Source organism: Nicotiana tabacum, chromosome 5 (genome assembly GCF_000715075.1).
Source record: "Nicotiana tabacum cultivar K326 chromosome 5, ASM71507v2, whole genome shotgun sequence".
Lineage (NCBI taxonomy): Eukaryota > Viridiplantae > Streptophyta > Magnoliopsida > Solanales > Solanaceae > Nicotiana > Nicotiana tabacum.
Genome location: NC_134084.1, coordinates 20,205,136 through 20,226,732, shown reverse-complemented (window position 1 = coordinate 20,226,732; position 21,597 = coordinate 20,205,136). Strand labels below are relative to the sequence as shown.

The following is a 21,597-nucleotide window of genomic DNA, read 5'->3' as shown; positions in this document are numbered from 1 at the left end:
ATATCAAAAGAATACTCTCAATGCCATATCACCCCGTGGGCAACAGACAAGCAGAGTCCTCCAACAAGTTGATACTGAATATCATTAAGAAAAAACTCGAAGACGCCAAAGGGTTGTGGCCGAAAATATTACCAGAAGTACTCTAGGCCAAGCCAATAACGCCGAAGATGAGCACAAGAGAGACGCCTTACTTATTGGTCTATGTGACTGATGTAGTAATACCGGTTAAAGTCGGGGAGCCCAGCCTAAGATACCCCCACGAAAACGGACCCATTAATGATGAAATCAGAAGGCAGGAGCTCAACGAAGTCAAAGAATGAAGAGATATGGCCTATGTAAAATGATCGCCCAAAAGCAACAAGCAAAATGCTATTATAACAAAAAGGCAAAGATCAGGCCACTCAAAGTCGAGGACTGCGTGCTTAAAGCTAAAACACAAGTGAGCAAAGACCTACGGGAAGGTAAACTAGGAACAAATTGGGACGGCCTGTACAAAATCACAGCAGCATCAAACAAAGGGTCATTCCAACTAGAAACAATGGAAGGAAAGCTACTACCAAACAACTAGAATATTGAACACCTCAAGTACTTCAACTTTTAAGAGATAAAACATCCCCACAGTCGTACTCCTTTTGCCTCACTTGTATTCCAATTGGGTTTTCTCAAGGAGGTTTTTAATGAGGTACCGGAGGGGACACTTCAGGTTGAAGTGCGCAAAGATGGAAACACATGACGGCTGGTTCATTGCTCGACCTCTCAAGACTTCTCCAGGTCGACTAATGAAGGGACTAGATAGACTAGGACTGGGATTGGAATGCTAGCCAACGCCCGAAAAATATGTAAATTTCTCCAAGTGAATTAACAAAGCACAAGTGCATGAAGTTTATTTCTATTTCTCCAAATATACAACCAAGGCAACGTTGCCTTAAAGTTCACAACGTCGACAAATGCCGGACCTAGAGGCATACATAACTAAACATAGGTTATATTCGACCTCGTTCGAATTAACACCTAATTGGCCCTCGGCCATAACTAAACATAGGTTATATTCGACCTCGTTCGAATTAACACCTAACTGGCCCTCGGCCATAACTAAGTATAGGTTATATTCGACCTTGTTTAAATAATACCTAACTGGCCCTCGGCCATAACTAAGTATAGGTTATATTCGACCTCGTTCGAATTAACACCTAACTGGCTCTCATCTATCACTAAGTATAGGTTATATTCGACCTCATTCGAATTAACACCTAACTGGCCCTCGGCCATAACTGAACATAGGTTATATTCAACCTTGTTCGAATTAACACTTAACTGGACCTCGACCATAACTAAGTATAGGTTATATTCGACCTCGTTCGAATTAACACCTAACCAGCCCTCGACCATAACTAAGTATAGGTTTATATTGGACCTCATTCAAATTAACACCTAACTGGCCCTCGGCCATAGCTAAGTATAGGTTATATTCGACCTCGTTCGAATTAACACCTAACTGGCCCTCGGCCATATAGGTTATATTCAATCTTTTTCGAAGTAACACCTAACCGGCCCTCGACCATAAATAAACATATGATATGTTTGACCTCGTTCGAACTAACATTTACTGGCCCTCGACCATGATCAAACATAGGTTTTGTTTCGACCTCATTTGAACTAACATCTGCTGACCCTCGGCAGCAATTAAACTAAAGATATGTTTAACCCTATTCGAGCTAAGAAAACCAAGGCAACCAAGCAACAAGATCAACAAGTATACAAGCACGAACTGAAGAAAAAGGATTAGGTATAAATAACAAAATTGTCATTTCATACTTTGAATATTTTTTACAAAGGCTCGAAAAGACGCCCACAAAAACGCACAAGTTTGCGGTAAAACAAAAGAAGGAAAAGAAAAACTACTAATTGCCACCAAGACCAGCAATGCCATCGGCTTGATCACCTAGGCCATCCCCATCGCCCTCAGGATACTCATCCTCGTACCAGGCATCCTCTTCAATTCGGTCTATGCCTGCATCTCCCTCATCGTCACTGGCATCTGGTGTAGCAGGATCATAACCACAAGTGACCCGAGCTCCACGTGCCTTAACACGAGCATCTTTAAAGATGGCTTCTGAAACTATTCATGCCCTCATCAGATCTCTAAATATATCCAGCTAGGCCTCGACATAAATCCACTCCTTGTAAAAATCTCGGGGAATATCAGGGAAATAAGAAGTGCGGGAAGAGGATGGTCGATCCAGTAATTGGGCCTTCTTGGCCTCTAGAGCGGTGACTCGATCACAAAGGCCAGAAGCCTCTTTCTCTAATTCTCCAATCTGTTCATCAAATCGCTCTTCTTTGAGCCTGGCTGCCTCTAAGGCACTCTCTCGTTCGGAACGGAGAAAACGGATCACGATCTCGAAAGCCTCCACCTTTCTCATAGCCCTCACCCGAGCTAACTCCACCTTCTCAAGATCCACTGCCTTCTCAGTGACCTAGCCACTTAAAGTATCTGCTTTGAGTTGACACTCCTCAAGCTCGGTGCATAGTGAGACCACCTAGGCTTGGAGATCGCCATACTTGGATTCGGCCCCCTACTAACCTCAAGTTCTTCTTATTTATTTCTTAGTGTCTCCTCAAGAATGCTGCATTTTTAGATGACCCTCACTAGCTCGTCATATTTCTCCTTCAGTTCATCTCAGAGAGCCTGGAAATTGCCGTTCTCACCAAACCACCTACAAATCTCCCAATGCTTATCACGGTGCTCGCGGTACTTTCGCCGTAACTTCATAAAAATATCCTTGCACCTCTCCTCTCTTCGAGCACTTTCAATTTCCAAAATCACGGTCTACAACCACAAAAAAGAAAAAGTCAAACATAAGAACGTCTCCGTCAACAAAGACGAAGCACGGAGATAGATCAGAAAACTGAATAAAGAAGGTAAGAAAAAAAAGCCTTGAAAATTTACCCAGAGAGCGAGGCCGACTATGCTTCTCGATAAGGTGGCGTTATCCAACACCGCAAAGGTTACACCCTCCACGTCAGAACAAAGAGGACCAAGAGAAGGGACCACGTTTTCTGTGTTTTTCAAAAGTTCACTGTCCATGGGAATTGCAATGGTCCGCGTGGACCCCTCCAATCTCACCTAAAGTTGGGTAAACCCCTCCTCCATCATCCTTATTTCATCAGCATTGAGATCAAAACTCGTCTCATATCCATCCCCGACAACGTCTTTTTCTCCCTTCGACCAACAAAAGAGAATCGGTAGCCGGCTGCGAAGTCGATGGCACATCTTGCAGCAGATTATCAGAAACCACAGTGGCCGACCCTTTGGCTCTTACCGCTGCAAAGGGAAGAGGTATGCCCTCTATGGTCCCCACCAATGTTGGAATTTTAGACGACGGCTCGACATCATCCTTGAGTTTATGGTTGCCATTTCACGGATGAAAAAATCATCCATTGTCGAATCTACAGTCTGGGCAACCCATAGACGACGTGCATCGATCTTCTCTTATGGGGAACCAAAATCCCGCTGCTTGGCAACTCCTCCTCTTTCTTGTCCACAAGACGGTGCAGGGGGGAAGTTAGAATCTCCGCTATCGAAGTATTCACAGGCCGAGAAGAAAATGACACCAAGGCAGCAACAGACGGGGTCGACGACCGAGCAGACCTGGTGGCAGCTGAGGAAGGAACAAAAGCAGATGATCAAGCTAGCCTGGACGCAGTTACAGTGGGATTAGATGCCAAAGAGGAGGTAGCTTTCCTCTTACAAAATGCAGGATGAGGAGTCCTCGGCCTCCTCAAAGATCCTCGGGCTGAAAAAGAAAAAACAAAGGTTATCACCACCATCAATAGAAAACTACAACAAGTAGGCGACCATGAGGTCAAGACAACAAAAATACATATATAAATTCACTAGCCAAGGAAGGATCCGACCTAAACTTCTTGATAAAGCTCGACCACTCACGAATTCCCACAGTACGGGGGAGAACTCTACCAACCTAATAAAAAATATCCCCGACCAAAGAAGGAGGCACAATCTTGGGTGCATAAGAAGAGAACCCAAATTCAGAATCTATGACCGAAACAAGCAAATCAAATGTTTTAGCAAAGAAAGGTTGAATGCTATGAGTGTAATTCCAAGTCGGGAAAGCCGTCCACGTTCGCCACCATGTCTTCAGTTATGACAAAGATGAAATTATGCCAGAACTAGCGGTTTAGTTTGTCTTCCATCTTTACTAAAAAGCATTTGACCCCTTGATGGCGAAGATTCAACATTGCCCTCTATAGAAACTAGGGGCGAAGAGATGCATCCGATGCTGGAGTGTGACCTCGACCCCGGCTAGTTCTGCATATTTAGTAAGCATCCTAATAAGCTTGTAGATATTTGGAGAAATATGAGCCGAGAAAATGCCATGGTAATGGTAAAACTCCTCCACCAGTAGGAGAAGGGGAAGAGTGTAGCCAACATGAAAAGGGTAAGCATAGAATGCGCAATACCTGGGACAGTTGGTTTGCACCACATCCCGTTCGGCAGGAACCAAAGCAATGCGAGCACGAATGTTGAATTTAACCCTAAGCTCCACTATGTCGGCCTCTTTCATTGCTGACTCAGAATCTTTCGGCTCATCTTCTGGCTATTTCAAAAAATCAGACCTAACTTTCTCACCACGAGGAACTATCTCCTCCACCGTGGGAAAGTTCTCATCCTCGATGGCAACGGAAACGCCCACAGCGTGAGGAGGCATAAGCACTGCCAAAGGGACAGGGCTACTTCCCTCACCAGGACCAGAAAACACGTTGTCCATAATTCCAACAAGAGACGGGATATTTAAGTGAAGAGGGGTTAAAAGCAACTAGAATCGCCAGAACTAGGAAAGTAGACACACAATAATGAAGTAAGGAGAAGAAGACATATGGATTCAATATGAAGAATACACAAAACACGAATGAATACCCTTATATCCCTATTTATAAGTATTCAAGCATCAAATCGAAAAATCAAGCCATCATTACCTAACATTAGTACCGAAACAACAGATGTATGGGAAACGACACAAAACATCAGAAAAACATGCCATAATGACGCATGATGTCATTTTGAAGAAGAAGTGATGTGACTCCGAAAGTTGTGGCTCACGAATGGTCACGCTGTCATCTCGTCTGAAATATCACTACTCGACTTGCTCATCCAAATTTTTCCAACCATAATAAAAGAATCTGCTCATTAAGGTTGCCTAAGGCCAGCTTTGATAAGCGGAGGGACCAACGGTATAGGTCAAAATCTATCTCAGTACTTAGGGCAAAGTAACATCGAGAAATGAGTCAGCCGAGGTCGACTAGGAGATAGCGAGGCTCATGGTCGAGATGAAAATGATGACCGATGTCGAGCCCCGCAAAAAGAGTTGTAACGGCTAGTTTATTAGAATAGGATATTAAAGAGAATATTTTATTAGATATTCTTTGCACTTGTACTACTAGGGTTTACTGGGGTATGTCCCATATAAATAGGAAAAAAAGTTAATGAATAGAGGCATGTGATATTCCTTGTGATAAAAGCATACTTTGCTAAAAGATTCTCTCTCTCTTGTAAAGATACAAAGACTACCTTTTTATCAAAATTCTTGCTTATATTGTTTCACACTTTTCCATCAGATCCGAGAATATTTCAAATGTTGTAAGATTTGTTTGTCACTCATTATTATCAGGAGGAACAATGACGAAGTTCATTGTTTATTGGGTGAACCAATTCTCCTATTTACTTAAATGTTATTTATTACTAATTACTTCTCCATTATTACATATATCTTTCGAAACACATATTGAATTCTACTGTCGATTCTCTACTAGATCTATCTAAACATTAGCCATATTATTAGAATCCATATCTAGAGATATTATCATAACAAGGTTTAACTTGTTATTATACAAATATAATTGTTTTAACCAAAAATTACACTTTTTGGTCAAACAGCACTAAACTGGAAGGCAGACCAACTTCTTTTAACAATAGACAAATCCATAGAAGTTCACTCGTGGAAACAGAAAAAGGATGACATTGAACCTCAGTATAAGTGCGAGAGACAGATTGTTGTTTGCGAGAACACCAAGAAACAAGCGTCGAACCGAAGAAAATCGAAAAACTAGTAGTTGACTCCTGATCATCTATACTTTCTACCCAATCACAATCATAATATCCTTGTAAATGGAGAGAGTTCTAATTTGTAAAGAAAATACCAAAAGAGGAAGTAGATTCAGATATCACAAGATACGCTTAACTACTGCCCAATGATTCTCTATGGGACTATGCATGAACTGAGAGACTTTGTTGTACAGAGAAGGAAATATCAGGTCTAATGAATATGAGATGTTATAAACCCCCAACGATATTTGATAAAGACTATAATCAAGGAATTGAGTATAATTACTTGCATACAACTTATTACTCGAGCACATGGGAGTAGAAGTATTACTGCAAGTTAACATGCTACTCTGTTCCAAGAGATCATGTGTACATTTAAATTGATGCAACACCAACCCATCAGATCAGCAAGTAGCTTCAATACCCAAAAAGTAATTAAGCTTACCCAAGTCGCGCGAGGAGAAACATATTCCCATCTGTTAAAACAATGAAGAAACTAGACACATTCAAATGCCCAAGACTATAATATCATCAATATAGATTAGATAAAAGGGTCTTTCAGTGTATGTGCTTCTAAAAAACAGTTAGGAATCTGTTTTGGAGCCTTGGAAACCAAGCTCATGCAGAGCATCATTCAAATATTTATTTCAAACTCGAGGAGCCTGTATAAGGCCATAAATAGACTTCTCTAGCTTGAACATAAAATCGGGATTATAGGGCCAATAATGTTGAAATGTGAACAATGTAAACTTGTTTCCATTTGTTTACATTAGTTCATGAACTATAATATTAATTTAGTACATGTATTAGAGTGTGAACATATTGTTGTACTTTGGAAGATACAATGTCTAGTAGTATCATCCATGTACCTTGAAAGATGTGAGGTGTGGACTTAGTTATTATATATACATGTAGTGTAGGCTAGATACATGAAAGATTTCTCCTATAAATAGCCATGTATTCCTAGCTATTTGGAGTAAGTCAAGTTGCAAGAAATCATCCTTTCCTCCACTTTCTTCTTTGTGAGTTCTGAGTATTCATTTGTGTTGTCTTACTCTCCCAAATTTTCTAACATATGGTATCAGATCCAGTGTGTTTGAGAAATAACTAAACTTGGAGAGAAAATAAAAAATAGTAATGGAACTCCATTTCAAGTTCCTATGCTCACAAAAAAGAACTATGAAAATTGGTGTATCCGGATAAAGGCTTTGCTTGGTGCCTATGATGTTTGGGAACCAGTGAAAGTCGGAGGTGATGGAGCGGAAGATGATGCTTCCTTTAAAAAGAAAGATCAAAAGGCGCTCACTCTCATCCATCAAAATTTGGATAACAAGATGTTTGAGAAGGGTGCAAATACAACCACCTCAAAGCAAGCATGAGAGATTCTTCAAGCTTCCTTTAAAGGTTAAAGTAAAAAGAGTTCGTCTCCAGACCTTGAGAGTAGAGTTTGGATCATTGCATATGAAGGAATCCGAATCTGTTTCAGATTATATTTCAAGAGTTTTGGCTATTGTCAATCAAACAAAGAGATATGGTGAAGACTTAACTGATGATAGGGTCATTGCAAAAATACTACGGTCCATTGATTAAAAATTTAATTATATTATTGTGGCTATTGAAGAGTTCAAAGATTTGGATACGATGACCATTGAAGAACTCAAGGGTTCTTTGCAAGCACATGAAAAAACGTTGAAGAAACCAAAAGAAGAATCGGTTGAACAAGCATTGCAAGCAAAACTTTCTTTCAAGGAGAAAGATAAAAGGCATGGCTCGTAACAAAGAGGTGGTGGACATGGACAAGGTCATGGTGAAAAAGGAAGAGGTGGTAGCCAACCACCAAATGAAGAAAATAGGTGTCAAGACTCTAATCAAGGAAGAGGTCGTGAAAGAGGTAAAGGATGGAGGCAAAATCAAGGAAGGTATGTTAAGTCTGATATTGAATGTTATATTTGCCATAAATTTGGTCATTTTTTTGGGAATATAAAAATAATATGGAGGGAAAAAATAATTTTATGGAGAGCAAAAATAAAGATGGAGATGGCATTTCAGTTGTCGCTTGCAAAGCAGAAGAAAGTGTAAAGAGAAATCAATGGTACCTTGACTCTGGTGCAAGTAGCTATATTTGTGGAAAAAAGAATTTATTTGTGGAGATTGAATAATTTAATGGTGGCAACCTCACTTTTGGAGACTCTTCGCAGGTTAAAATCAAAGGAAAAGGAGCGATTTTAATTCGTTTGAAAGATGGCAGTCACCAATTAATTTCTAATATTATGTATGTACTAGAGATGAGAAGTAATATTTTAAGTTTGGGATAGCTTTTGGAAAAAAAAATTATAATATTCATATGAAAGATAAAAAATTATTTATGAGAGATGAAAATGGGAGATTGTTAGCCAAAATTCCTATGTATAATAATAAAATGTTTGTTTTGAACCTTCAAAGTGATGTTCCGAGGTGTTTGTTTTCATGTGCCAAAGATTCATTTTGGCTTTGGCATATGGAGTTGGTCATGTGAATTTTGATAGTCTAAAGTTGATGAAGAAAGAAAGCATGGTGAATGGATTTCCAACTATTGATCATTCGAGCCACCTTTGTGAAGGATGTCTCTTTGGAAAGCAAGCAAAAAAAAAAAGCTTTCCTAAAGAGTCTTTGACTAGAGCCGGATGCCCATTGGAGTTGATTCACATGGATGTGTGCGGACCAATCAACCCATCTTCACTTGATAAAAGTGATTATTTTTTATTTTTTATTGATGATTTTTCTAGAAAAATTTGGGTGTATTTTTTGAAGGTGAAATTGGAGGTGATTGATACTTTCAAGAAATTCAAGAGCACAGTGAAAAACAAAGTGGCTATCAAGTTAACTCATTGCGGTCCGATAATGGTGGAGAATTCACCTCAAATGAATTCAAGATTTTTTGTGAGAATAGGGGAATTCGTCACTTTTTGACTGTTCCAAGATCACCACAACAAAATGGCATCGTGGAAAGAAAGAGCCAAACTATTCTCAATATGGCATGGAGTATGTTGAAGAGAAAAAATATGACATATGAGTTTTTGGCTAAAATAATTGTTTGTGGAATGTATTTGTCAAATCGATGTCACACCAAGAATATTCGTGACAAAATACCTCAAGAGGATTATAGTGGTTTTAAGCCAAAAGTTGCACATTTGAGAGTTTTTGGGAGCATTGCATATGCACATTTGCCGGATGAGAAGAGGTCCAAGCTTGATGATAAAAGTAAGAGGTATGTTTTCATTAGCTATGATCAAAGTTCTAAAGGTTATAAATTATATAACTCAAGAAATATCAAGGTCACCATAAGCAGAGATATTGAGTTTGATGAAGATAATACTTGAGAATAGAAAACTAAAGAGCACGATTACTTTTTTGTCCTTTCTTTGATGAAGATGATAATGAAGAAGTTGTGGAGAAGTTGATCTCACCCAAACTCACACCATAGTTATAGGTAGTGAGGCGGTCGAAGCAATAATAAAACCCAACGCAAGTCGGGGTCAATTCCTTAGGGAGTTAGAAATAGGATTAGTTATACACCTAGTGTAATTGTATAAAGTGCCTCAATTGGCACTTCCACATTCTTGTTAGTTGTTTCTATTTCTACTTTAATCTATAGATTGAAACTAATCAACTAGAAGACAATGTTTTTGGTTTTGATTGCTTTTCAAATGATAAAGGATTTAGGGTCGTGACTTCCACCTAGGTGGTTAACTAACGGGTTGTAAACTCTAGAGCAAGTTTGATTAGTCAGGGTCGTAATATAGCAATCACACGTAATTACACACTCTATACCTCTCGGTAGTTTGAGTGATTTTGCCCAATTTGGATTTCTCAAGTCCAAATCGGTATTGCATAAATCAAGTGATATATGCTCAAGCCGGGTCTTACTATCTCTAGATTTGACCTTTTAATTGGGGCTATCAATGTATTGAGTTCACCCCAATTCCTTGTTAGCCAAGTTTTCCTAGACTTAGTCTCTCTTTCTCAAGTAAAAACTAGGTCAAATAGGCATGAATCAATGTTTGCAACTATTAATTCTAGAATTCAAGTATAAACAAGGCTAAATATCACTAACCTAATCACAAACAAGCCCTAAATTAACTACCCATTAAGTACCCACAATAGGGTTGACCTAAAACCCTAGCTAAAGATTTAGCTACTCATGAAAAATAAAGAAATACAAGAAGAAATTAAGATAGAATGCATAATAATTGATTAGACAAAGAAAATCTAATGTTTAGAAGTTAATCTAGTACAAAATTACTCAAAGAAGTAAAGAAGACGGCTCAGGTCCACTTCTGCAAACTCAACTTAACCTAAAAATGACAAAAAGTTCTATTTATACTAAGTTGAAAATATCTGACAAAAATGCCCCTGCGAAGGTTGTGCGGCCGCATAATTCTGGAGCGGTCCGCACAATGGGCTTCTGTGGACGCACAATTATTGTGCGGTCCGTATTCTTGGAACTTCAGGGCTTCTGCGGTCCGCATAAAATAGGTGCGGCCGCACTTCTGATTATGCGGCCGCACAAAAGTGATGCGGTCCGCACTCTCTGCTTTTGGGCTTGAAACAACTCTCTGGTTCTTCAAACCTGTGGACCGCATAATAATGACTGCGGCCGCACTTGACCTCCCGCGGTCGCACAATTTTGGTGCGGTCCACATGCCTTTATCTGGCCCAAACACTGCTCTCTAAATCTTCCCTCTGTGGCCGCATGCTTTTATCTGGCCCAAACACTACTCTTTGACTCCTTTATGAGTTGATTTTTACTTCTTTGACTTGTTTCCTAATATTCCTACAAGCAAGTATATTTCATTAGTTTTCGGGAATGCCTTTATGCATTTTGAGCTAAATTACAAGTAAAATATTGCAATTAAGCGGTCAAAATCCCTACTTATCAACTCCCCCAAACTTAAGTTTTTGCTTGTCCTTAAGCAAATAAAGCAATTCCCACCTCCACTAGAAAAGGGATATTTTAGCTGGCCTAAGGTGAATCAATTAGGCATTAATTGAGACCAACAATTACCCACAACATATATGAATTATCAACAATATAATGATATGACTTTTTGAGTACCATAGTTCTAGTGACGCTAGAGCATCAAGAGTTGACTCTATTCATCAAGGAAGCTCACTCTTTTACGTAGATCATTGTGTAGGTCATTGTGGATCACAAAATCCTCCTCCTCTACTCTCCATTAGAAAATCTCACTTTAGAATGTAACACTCGAAGCAAGGATTGTGAAAATTTCACTCATCTCTCTCAAAAGAACGTCACAAGTTCGGCTTAAGTACCATAAGCTTGACCCTTATGTAAATCACCACTAATGTAAGCTCGCTCAACTTGAAATCATGTAGGACTTTTGCGGGAAGTAATGGAGGCTTTTGGACCAATGTAAGACTTGTTGGAAAAGAATGGTTTCATTTTTCCTTAAACACTCCATTTTCTCTTTTTGGCTCATGCTTTCTTGACTTTGAGTCATTTTATTCTTCATTAGGGGAACTAAAGAGACATAACGTCACTCTTTCTTGATCATGACATTCATTTTTCTCCTTTTTTATTTACTTCAGCCTTTCCTCCTTATTTTCTTTGGAATCTCCTTCAACTCTTCACTTTATTCACTTTCTTTTTGTTCTTTTTTTCTTTTTCTTTGTACCTTTTATCACTTCAATCTCCTTGTCTCTCCCCCAAACTTATGTTTTTGCCAATTGTTTCTTAAGAATGCTAAGGAAAGATTGGGTGCCAAGAGAGGGTCGTTACAGAATGGATAAAGTCTTGTAACATGGTTTTTGAAAGAAAAAGGACTTAGGCTCGAAGAGGTTGACTAGGAATATTACATTGGTAGGTTATGGAATATTTCAAATTTAAAATTGGATCAAGGAGAGCCTACAATCATTTCTCAAGCCAAACTACACTTAAAATTTCGCCTAGACAAACATTCGGGGCAAGTTCTAGACCATTAGTACGGGTACTTGGATTTATAACTAAACATCTCACCTCTCACGCTTCTGGATTGCTAAAGAGAATAGATTAGAGGGCCCACAACAACCCTAGCTAAGATTGAGAATCACAAATGGCTCAATTTGAACCAATTGATGACTGCTTAAGTCAACACAAGAGTCTACAGGGTCACAACTAGAGCTATTTTCTGCCAACAACTTGTTTTTAACCATACAATCATAGGTAAATGTGTTGGTACTAAGTGAAGCATGATTGAGACCCATTTTATTCATGACTACTAAATTTACCAAAACATAAAAGAAAATGGACTCAATCCCTTAAGAAGGTTGTCACGCCATCCATCAATGGGAAGAGCCACCCGGTTCACACATAATCCACCTTTGGAAAGAACCGTGGCATTAAGAAAACCAAAGGCTTATTGTTCACTCAAAACGTAAAAAGAAGCTACTAAAGTAAATAAGAAGTTATACTACTAAGGAAAAACAAACTAAAGAAGCTATGAAATAAACTACGGAAAGCGAGATAAATGAATATACAAACCAAAGTCAAATGAATATATACATAAGGGAAATGAATATCTACATAAAATGGGGAGAATACATACATACAAAAGGAAAATAAAGATGAAAGAAAAATAGTATCAGAGTTATTATAGCCCAAATGTCAAATGTCAAGTCAAATAATCAAAATAGACGACCCCCGAATAAAAATAAGCATTGTCCTTAATGCTTAACAAAAATAAGAACAGAGAAAGGGTAGAGAGTTAAGAGTCCCAATGTAGTCTAAGTCTGCATACGATCATCAGCACCCTCGGTCTCAAGCTGGATCTCATCATCACCTGGCTGAGGGACAACAGGGTTGCTGAGCATCTGGATCATCTCTTCAGTAGTGTGGGAGGTTACAACTGGTTCCTCAGACTGGCCGACTACTGCCTCTAGTGCCTCGGGAACTGCTGGTGCTGCTGGGACTGAAGGCTCCATATGCAGTTCCAATGGTAGATCTCTTGCCGATGCAATCTTGGTGACCTCCTTTCTCAACTTGTCCACTGACCTCTTTGATGCTTGAGACTTTTTCATCCTTTTGACCTACTTGCTCAAGTCTTCAATGACTTTCCTATGCGCCACTAAAGTATCCGTAATGGTCTTTTGGTTTTCAAGAATCTTTTTCAATGTTTCCTCCACTGATAGAGGTACTTGTGGCTCTACTGTGACTGAATACTGTGCTGCAACAGAATTGGATATAGCAGTTAGCTTTGTAGTAGCTGCCTGCATCCAGTTATTGAGATTCGCCAATGACTGAGAGACTCGCAGTGCAATCTGAGGATAAGTAGATGAAGCCGACATTGGTAATGGCACTGATAGTCTAGCAGAAGTAGGTGGTCCGGAGGATGAAGTTGGCATGGCTGCTGTTTTGGTGGAAGTGTCGGCTACTGTGGAAGGCTCGACAACTTAATTAGTATCCACTACCGTTGGCTCCTCAAACTGGCCAGTAGAGGTAGTAGCTTTACCCTTGAATTTTGGGTTGTCAGCTCCCTGAATGTGGTACTATGAGAAAGGCTTCTTGGCATTCACTTCGGTATCATAATGTTTCGGCTCCACCCCTAGATCCTTGAAGTATTTTGTGAGGAAGTTCGGGTATAGATAGGATCTTTCACCCTTCTGGACAGCTAAAATGATATTGATGGACATGATGGCACTAATATTTATCGGATACCCAACCATAATTGAAGCCACCAAGACTGCACGGGGAAGTATGAGCATGTTTTCATTGAGGCATGGGTCAATACGGCTACACACAAACGTTTTCCACCCTTTTGCTTCAAAGTTTAGGGTGACCCGGACAATTGGAACCCCCACTGTGAGCCACGCAGGTGTTGACCCTGGGATTGCCAAAATCTCAGCTAACCACGGACGAGCTGCATCACCCATAGCTAGCTTTTCCAAGTATTGCACTGCTTCTACTTTTTCAAACACTACATATTTGTTCACTGCACAGGAGTCAAAGCAGATTTTCAGATTCCACACTTTTGTCACCTTAGTTCCCTGCCTGATGTGAGCAATATTTGCGTAGAATTCCTTGACTAGGTACTCATTGGCATCTATGATGTTGTTGGTGAACCATTTCCATCCTTTCCGCTCCTGGAATTGCCTAAGGACATTGGGATTGTGCTTGTTCAAATCTTTCATCAAAAATTGTCGCTCAAGCATGAGTGACCTCTATGTCCACCATTCCCTAAACTTTGCAAACGCAGTGGCACTGACAAATCTATCCTCCCATATCTCTGGCATCCTTGATCTCTTTAAACCTCCCACTACAGTATCTCCCTCTCTACCATCGTCTGGGACATCATCGTCATCGTCTAGGTTGATTGGAGCAGGTGGAGCATATGAGGAAGAGGGTTCAGAATCTTAACTATCCCCTTTCGAACCTTCAGACGAACTGGCAGCTGAAGAAGACTCATCTACCAAATTAAATCTTCCCCAAAGTTGTTGTGATTGGGCTTCCGGCTGTGCTTGCACGGAGTTACCCACAGAAGCTTCCGCGGTGGGGACATACTCACTGGTCTCAAAGGTATCAGGGGCTATATTGGCTGTGGCTTTTTTACTTATTGCCCTTTGGATGGCTAGAGGGAGGTTGCTTCTGCCTCGACCCCGACCTCGGGAGGGTTCTACGCTCCCTTTTGACATATCTCCTTTGCTGTGTGATCGAACCATTGTCTGCAACACATAAGAACTAGAAATCAGTTACAATTGAAGCTCATAATGTATACATAAGCATGATTGGAAGTTGCAGCAAAATAGTCTCAGAAGGGGCGGTGCGGACCGCATAAGAGCGAGTGTGGCCGCAGACAGTCCAGTACGAACTGCACAAAAGTGAGTGCGGTCGCATAACCAAGAGTGCAGAATGCACAATTTTGACTGCAGCCGCACATCCCCAGGTTCAAACTACTGGGTTCTATGATGTTTCATCAGTGCAGACTGCACAAAAATGAGTGCAGCCGCACAAGTCCACTGCGGACCGCACAATTTTGAGTGCAGCTGCACAATTCATGCACACAATTTCCATAACTCAGAGGTCAGTGGACCGCATAAAAATGAGTGCATCAGCAATTTGTTAAGGATTTTTGACAGACCAAACTTCAAAGACCATGCATTTTGACACTTAGCCAAATTTTCTTGCATAGTCCCTACAATGCACACCCATTCCTGCATACACTTCAAAACTAGTTAGCATCAAACAAAGCCTATATAATCTAAAAAAGAAAAACAAAAGAAAGAAAAAGACACATGGGTTGCCTCCCAAGAAGCGCCTGATTTAACGTCGCAGCACGATGCAGATTACCAATCAATTAAAATGTAGAACTGGCACAATGTGGCCATCATCAACTTTGCCAAGAGAATGCTTAACCCGGTGCCCATTGATTCTAAACACCTCATTGTTCTTATTTTTCAAATTTAGAGCACCAAAGGGGGTTACATTTACCACTTTAAAGGGGCCACTCCATTAAAATTTCATCTTGCCCGAAAACATTCTTAACCGGGAATTGAACAATAGCACAAGATCACCTTCTTTAAACTCCTTGTTGTGGATGTACTTGTAATTGAGGTACTACATCTTCTCCTTGTAAAGGGACGAACTTGTGTAGGCATGATACCGGAATTCATCAAGCTTATTCAAATGTGCCAGTCTTAGGTTTCCAGCGACATCCCACTCAAGGTTCAACTTTTCAAAGCCCACATGGTCGTATGCTCAAGTTCTACCGAAAGATGATACGCCTTCCCACACATCAATTGATATGGAGACATCCCAATCAACATCTTGTAGGCCGTCTTATAAGCCCAAAGAGCATCACAAGTTTTCTTGACCAATTCGTTCGATTGGCATTCACAGTCTTTGATAAAATACGCTTGATCTCTCGATTGGAGACTTCAACTTGTCCGTTTGCTTGAGGATGGTAGGGGGTGGAGACTTTATGAGTGATACCATAGTTGGTGAGTAATGTATCAAAAGCCTAGTTGCAAAAATCTGAACCCCCATCACTAATAATGGCCCTCGGAGTACCAAACCTTGTGAAGATGTTCTTTTTCAAGAATGCCACCACACTTCGAGCTTTGTTATTGGGTAAAGCCACAACTTCAACCCATTTTGACACATAGTCCATAACTACCAAAATGTAAGTGTTCCCACAAGAGCTCACGAATGGTCCCATGAAATCAATACCCCAAACATCAAAGATATCGATCTCTAAAATGATGGTAAGGGCATCTCATTCTTCTTAGAAATTCCACCGGCCCTTTGGCACTCATCACAATGCTTGACAAGCTCACTAGCGTCCTTGTAGAGGGTAAGCCAATTGAATCCACAAGTCAAAACCTTTGTAGCCGTTCTAGATCCACCATGATGATTGTCACACCTCCTTTTTCCTACACCCCGGAAGGGTATAACAAGAGTTTTTCCAATTAAAGGACAATCGAAACGGGATTGTTTATTAAAAGATTCAGAGTCGCCACTTGGGAGATTTATGGTGTCCCAAGTCACCGGTTGAATCCCGAATCGAGAAAAAGCTTGACTCTGTTTAACAGTCCGCGAACTAGAAATCCGAGTAAGGAATTATGTTAACCCGGGAGAAGGTATTAGGCATTCCCGAGTTCTGTGGTTCTAGCACGATCGCTCAACTGTTACGTTCGGCTTAATTATCTGTTTTGAAACAATTATGAACTTATGTGCATATTTTAACTTTCAAACCACTTTTATTTGATTTTATGAAGTTTCAACGTTATCTAAAACACATCTTGAACCACGCCACATGAAATGCACCCGCGGTCCATGACACATTTTATTTAATATTGTTGAGAATTGCAATTGGGTCACATGAAATGCACACCCGAAATTAGTAATTAAAAAAAATCAATTTAAGGAACGCTCCTAAAGCAAACTACGGTGTTCATGAATTGTTAACTTCTAATATTGTTTTGAGAAACATTGTAAGGTTGTATGGATTATGGAGCAGTTCTGGATTATATCCAAGCATTGCTATTAGTGAGAAGACATTGCTACTGCTTTACTTCTTTCTTGGTCAAAATACACCACTATTAGTGAGTAAAACAAAATATGGCCACCAATTCAGAATTTAAGAGGAATAATTGGTACTATATGTAGTGACCCTTTTGAGAAACAATTTACAAAATCTGATGTTGATGAGCATCGGGGAGGCTATTATTAAACAAGGAAGATGTGAGGAGTAAACTATTACCATTATTGAATTCTAATTCTTGCCCAACTTGAAGGAAATCAGACATGGCTTTTAGAATGACACACTTTTTACTAAAATAAAATATTTAACCACAATAAAATAATGGGAGTTGCAACTGCCAAATAATTGATCCTAAGGTCCGACTAGAAGAAAAGCACTGAACAATTGAGATTAAGGAATTATATATTTTGGAAATAAAGAACTACCAAGTCCTCACTTTGCCAAGAAGTACTAAAGCCAGAATGAAGATTGCTTTACCATATGGAGAACAAGAAGCACATACATGGGAATTCTAATTCACATAAAATCGATTTTCACTTCAACTTATTGTAAAGATGCTTGAATATCTCATTTTAAAATAAAGATCCATGACTAAGATTATCAAGTGATGCAAGTATATGTCACTGTAATTATACTTGTTCTCCGAGAAATCTTTGTTGACAGCCTCTTCCAACAATCAACCGCACTATTGCAGAGTTCACATCAAGCCTTTTAATTACAATCCTTAATGAAATCAAGGAGGAATAAGTAATTCTACTGTAATTACAGTTCATTTATAATGATATCCAAACATAAACAGAAGATACTCGACTCTTAATTCAAATCTGTCAATCCCATAGTTCATTCAATCCGACTTTTGGCTTCAAATTTAACAGCCCGACCAATTAATGGCTAAATCTGTAAGTCACAACTATACAAGACAATAACAAAACTCTTCTCATCACCCATTACTACACAACTTTTTATCAAACATAAGGATCACAATTTCATTTTAATTAAAACTCATGCTTAACAATCAGGATATGTAAGTCAGCAAACAAAAAAAATCATTAAACTTAGCATGTAAGAACATGATTCACACTTCACATACTTTCAGTCCAAAATGAACATGTTGTCATATGATTCGAATGATAAATACATAATCAGAAAAGTGATTAATACCTGGACAACAGTAGTAAGACTTTAGAATAGCCAAATAAGGCCTAAAATAACTTCAAATTGGTGTTCAACTGCTAATTGAAGGGGAAACAACAACAAATAGCTTCGACTTCTGAAATCAAAGTTAAAATCGAACACCCATGAGATGTATATGTACTGCAGCAGTAATCGGACCAGATTTACATTCTTCGTGGTTCCTTTTCTTTACTTTTTTTTTTGTTTTCAAAGATTTGAGGGAGGGGATGCGTCTGGCTTTTGCTTGAGAAGGGATTTTCTGATTGTAAAGAGGGAAGGTTTTCTTTTTTTTTTCTTCTGTTCTTCAGAGAATTGGAGATGGGAGTTATGCGCCGTTTTTCTATTTCTCTCACGGTCTTCCCCGATCCCTTTTGTGCCTTAGCCCCCTTTTATGTGAGGGATTAGGGTATAAAAAATCAAAAAGGGGTAATGGGTCAAATGGGTATTGGTATTGGAATTGGGCTGGGGTTTAGAATTGATTTGGGCCTTCAGGAATTGGCCCAATTTTATAAGAAACAAGACAAAAAATACACTCTTCCTAATTTCTTTTTCTCCTTTTTCTTTTCTTTAATTAATTAATCTATTTTTGTAGAAATTAAAATTATTTATTTATTTCTAACATTAAAACAACTAATTAACTCAAAACTAAAGAAAAATGCTAATTTTAAAGACTAAAATCTAAATCTGTAAACATGACCATTTTTGTGATTTTTCTATGATTTTAAGTATATTAAAAATGTATGGAACACAACTAAATAAAGAAAAATTCCCAAAAATTAATTTAAATTATTTTTGCTCTATTTTAGGAGTTATTTTCATGTAGGGCAAAAATCGCGTGCTCATAGCTGCCCCTTTTTGCTCGGAAATACGAAGAGTTTTCGTGCAAAGATAAAGTGAGCGTATACGAGCGATTTTTGCCCATTTGATTACTCCGTGGGAAGCATTTTTGAAAGATTTTACCGCACTCTACTTCCGAGGTTGCCTACGTATCCTTGGCTAAAAAGGAATCAGGTCAGTATAGTTCATGAAATTTTGGTAGCTGGGACTACCATGAAGCTGTGACTTCACTATTGCTGCTGCTGCTGCTTACTGAACCCCTTATTACACCATGATAAAATAAAATAAAAGCTAGACTAGACTATAATCTATGCATTACAAAATCCTATCTACATCTTCAAACTTGCTCTTGTGGTTCTTATTGACTTGCTGACTTGTATTCTCCCGTGGAACCCCTTGTTGTCGCCTTGAATTGTAATCTAAGACATTTTCCCTTTATCCAGGTGGACGTCTGATTGCTGAAACTTGAATGTATTCCCTTGTCTTCAGGTGGACACCTGATTACTGAAACTTGAAATGTATTCCCTTGTTCTCCAGGTGGGCGCCTGATTGCTGAACTTGAAATGTATTCACTTGTTCTCCAGGTGGGCGCCTGATTGCTGAACTTGAAATATATTCCCTTGTTCTTCAGGTGGGCGCCTGATTGCTGAAACTTGAAAATGCATTCCCTTGTTCTCCAGATGGGGCGCTTGATTCCTGAACTTGAAATGTATTCCATTATTCTCCAGGTGGGCGCCTGATTGCTGAACTTGAAATGTATTCCCTTGTTCTCCAGGTGGGCGCCTGATTGCTGAACTTGAAATGTATTCCCTTGTTCTCTAGGTGGGCGCCTGATTGCTGAACTTGTAATGTATTCCCTTGTTCTCCAGGTGGGCGCCTGATTACCGAAACTTGAAATGTATTCCCTTGTTCTCTAGGTGGGCGCCTGATTACCAAAACTTGAAATGTATTCCCTTGTTCTCCAGGTGGGCGCCTGATTGCTGAACTTGAACCGTATTCCCTTGTTCTTCAGGTGGGCGCCTAATTGCTGAACTTGAAATGTATTCCCTTGTTCTTCAGGTGGGTGCCTAATTGCTGAACTTGAAACGTATTCCCTTGTTCTTCAGGTGGGCGCCTGATTGTTGAACTTGAAACGTATTCCCTTGTTCTTCAGGCGGGCGCCTGATTGCTGAACTTGAAACGTATTCCCTTGTTCTTCAGGTGGGCGCCTGATTGCTGAACTTGAAACGTATTCCCTTATTCTTCAGGTGGGCGCCTGATTATTTAACTTAAAATGTATTCCCATGTTCTCTAGGTGGGCACCTGATTTCCACAAAATAGACAAAAAAACTTCTGCCCTAGTTTGGTTCTGGGCGCATCTGTGAGCGTTAATTGAATCATGTTACTAGAAAATCTCAAAGAATTTTAAAAGCTAGATCCCGTTATCCAGGAGAGTCCTGAAAACTCCTAGTTATATGACAGTTTTAAATCTAAGTTATATTTCCTAAACGTACGACTTCCGCTAAATCTTGTTATCTATGAAGACCTTAAAATTAAATCCCATTATCCAGGAGGGTCCTGAGAATTTAAAAACTAAATCCCATTATCCAAGAGAGTCCTGAAAACTTAAAAACTAAATCCCATTATCCAGGAGGGTCCTGAGAATTTTAAATTAAATCCCATTATCCAGGAGGGTCCTGAGAATTTAAAAACTAAATCCCACTATCCAGGAGGGTCCTGAAAATAAAAAATAAAGTATTATCTTAAAAGTGACAATCTTGCAGCTAAATTATATTACCCTACACTAGAACGTACGCTAAATGTTGTTATCTAATTGAAATCTTAAAGCTAAGTTCCATTATTCAGGAGGGTCCTCACAACTCTTAATTGAATCCTATCTTAAACATGCAAACTTTGAAACAAACTTATATTCTGATAAGTAGGATTTTAACATGTTTTATACCCATACTTGTTTGCGCCTTGAGTGTAATTTGCTACAAAATAGTCCCAAAATGCTTACAGATTGCGCTTGATTGCAGGTTTGAGCTATAAAGTGACAAATCGTCAAAGATCGGCTCAAATCGGAGTGAAATCTGCTCAAGTGTCAAAGATCATTAAAGTAAGGACATTCAGAACTTGGTGCGGACCGCACCATCATGTCATGCGACCGCACCGTAGGAGTTCAGAGACTGTGAAACTACAAGTCAAACATCATGCGATTCGCGGCCCTCTCCATGCGGCCCACGTCTCACTCATGCGGCCGGACAATCTTGATATGTGGTTGCGTCCAATAAGTTCAGAGAGTGTCAAATTCCAGAAGCAAACCACGCGGCCGCGTCCCACTTTATGCGGCCCGCGTCCATCTCCATGCAGTCGCACTCTATGGTCATGCGGTCCGCGTCCAAGAAGTTCAGAGAAGCTGCCAAAACTATTCATGCGGCCGCACAACAACTTTGTGCGGTCCGCGCC

At 39.6% G+C, this 21,597-nt stretch overlaps 1 long non-coding RNA gene across 2 annotated transcripts; it reads right to left on the bottom strand.

Annotated features, from left to right (window-relative positions):
- Positions 1-1,784: 1,784 nt before the first annotated feature.
- Positions 1,785-18,867, bottom strand: LOC107812307 (uncharacterized). Of its 2 annotated transcripts, XR_001654096.2 has the most exons (3): positions 18,301-18,713; positions 2,951-3,797; positions 1,785-2,830 (listed from the first exon to the last, which is right to left on the bottom strand). It is a non-coding gene; the product is annotated as an uncharacterized LOC107812307 (long non-coding RNA). The 2 variants fall into 2 exon arrangements; XR_012709415.1 differs by lacking the exons at positions 1,785-2,830; positions 2,951-3,797 and adding an exon at positions 17,591-18,049 and having other exon boundaries at positions 18,301-18,867.
- Between the last annotated feature and the right edge of the window lie 2,730 nt (positions 18,868-21,597).